The sequence below is a fragment of the Bactrocera latifrons genome, unplaced genomic scaffold, assembly GCF_001853355.1.
Source record: "Bactrocera latifrons isolate USDA-ARS-PBARC rearing strain unplaced genomic scaffold, ASM185335v1 scaffold_28, whole genome shotgun sequence".
Classification (NCBI taxonomy): Eukaryota; Metazoa; Arthropoda; class Insecta; order Diptera; family Tephritidae; genus Bactrocera; species Bactrocera latifrons.
In genome coordinates this window covers 386,957-389,258 of record NW_017536407.1, presented here as the reverse complement: position 1 = coordinate 389,258, position 2,302 = coordinate 386,957, and the positions used below count along the sequence as shown (strand labels likewise).

Sequence of the window (2,302 nt, the reverse complement as noted above, 5' to 3'; positions counted from 1 at the left end):
GTTTTGTTTTGCGGAAGAGAAAAGATGATATGAAGATTTTAACTTTTTAACTGTAAGAAGTTGTGTTAGGTAAACGACAATTTTGTACCTATGAAATTTCTAATAAATGATATTTTCGTGGTGTTTCAATGTGTGAGTTCAATTACAATTCACACAACAAAAAAAATCAAAAAATATTCTCATTTAATTCTCCTGCTTGAATTCGGTCATAAAAAGACACAAAAATGTTGAATTATTTAAAGACCACCCTGTGTGCTATAAATTTCAAGTCAGCTCATTGATTTGTTAAAACATTTTACAATTAACAATGAAATTTTCTATTTTTATTCGGACATTTTTGTAACTTTCTTTCGAAAATTTGTAATTTTTGTGAAACTTTATTTTCGTAAATCTTATTTTTGTAAACGTAAACGTACTTATCATGTTGCCGCAGCCACTAAAAGCGGAAGCACATGAAAAGGAGCACCCCACAACATCGTCAGCTGCAGTAAGCTGTCTTTCGACGCCGCTCCAACCGACGAAAACGACAAACTCCATTGCCACGCAATACTCATACTCGAGCATATACGACAATGTTATGCTGACACCGCCAGATTTGCCTTCAGACGAAGATGAAGTACTGTGCTACAATTCGAATGAGCCGCGCTATTGTATTTGTAATCAAGTCTCTTATGGGTCCATGATTGCTTGCGACAACAAATTGTGCCCCTATGAATGGTTTCATTTTCAATGTGTGGGTGTTATACGACCACCAAAGGGCAAATGGTATTGTCCGCTCTGTAAAGCGTCGATGCAAAAGAGTAGAGGCTCAGCACGAAAGCGCAAAATTCCTTGGTAATAAAGTGCAGGGTTTGATTTTTTCATGAACTTTTTAAAATTTGTATGCTTTTTTGGAAAATGTTGTAATTTTTAATAATTTTATGTGTTACTATACTCATAATAGATATTTTAAATAAATTGTTGACACTAAATTTCACTAAGGAAGACGGTCTGAATAATTATTTGATATTTACGAAACATCGCGCAAATCAAAGGAAAAATGGAGTCGATTAAAAATATTCTTATACGCACACTGTTTCTCCTCCCGTAGATATTCCGGCGGAGAAATATGCAGTGATTTTGTTTAACATAGCACAGATCCAAATAAAAAACTGAAAAAACTGGTCCGATGTCTCAAACGCTCAACTCGGATCGGCTAAAAATGCATAACTGCGGTCAATATCTCTCTCCTTACAAAGTCTATAGATGCTCTTATATTTAATGTGCATCACTTCAAGAATTTGACTATTTTCAGAACAAGTTTCAAAATTTGGTACATAAAACCTAAAGAAAAGCGCTTGGATAAAATATCTTTGGAACCAGTCCTTTGAATTTTTTTCTCAAGAGTTGTCTGAAACAACATTAAAAAACCTTCACAGAAAAAGACGTACGTAGAATTTCAGATCGATATCTCAAAAGTTTAGTTCGCATATATACAGACACACGGAACAAAAATATTTCCCAAATAAAATTTTTTATGGACTAAATATGCTCAAATTTAAGAATAATAATATACATAGATATAGCGGGAAATATTTCAGGCTTTGGCTGAACTTGATTTTAAAAACTTGTTATTTCAATTATTTCCTCCTTATGCTGATATTGACTATCTAAAAGGGTCACCCGTGAAAAGAAGAAACTACCACCTCTTCGTCGATTTCAGAAGCACGAAAAGGAGCCTTTATGCAGCGGAGGAATGCTCCTTGGGCGAACCAAAATCCGTGACCGCTTTGGTTACCTCGACTCGACTGTCTTCTGAATGGGAAGAGTCATGTGTTCCAATAAACATTATTAACCTGGCTAAGAGTTGCCGCTAATCGGTTACCTCAACAGTCAAGAATGGGGAGACGAGAATTTATATATAAGTTTATATCGATTTTGATAAGTGTTAGGTACGAGTATTACACTAACAAGCTCTGTGCTCCTAAAAGGGTATAATAGGCAAAATTATAAGCTATAAGTACCGAAAACAGGCAAAGCAAGCGTAGCACATAACTCATTTCCTTCATTTATTTAAAGTTTACAGAAATAGTATCTTCATACTTATTTGTGTACGCATGTATTTACAGTTTGCATATTTGTAAATACTTTGCCCTACATTCTGTGCCAATTTGTTGGCATTACAATATTTCGTAGTAGCGAACGAGTGTTATAAGTTATGGCAAACATTGTTTTGTCAATTTTACATATTGCCTCTACAATCCACGCTTCAGCAATTTTTGGCAATTTGTTATTGTTGCCATAGTTTTGCTGTTGCTTATTA

General features: G+C 34.5%; 1 pseudogene; it reads left to right on the top strand.

Annotated features, from left to right (window-relative positions):
- Positions 1 to 318: 318 nt before the first annotated feature.
- LOC108970059 lies at positions 319 to 891 on the top strand (annotated as a pseudogene).
- The last annotated feature ends 1,411 nt before the right edge of the window (positions 892 to 2,302 follow it).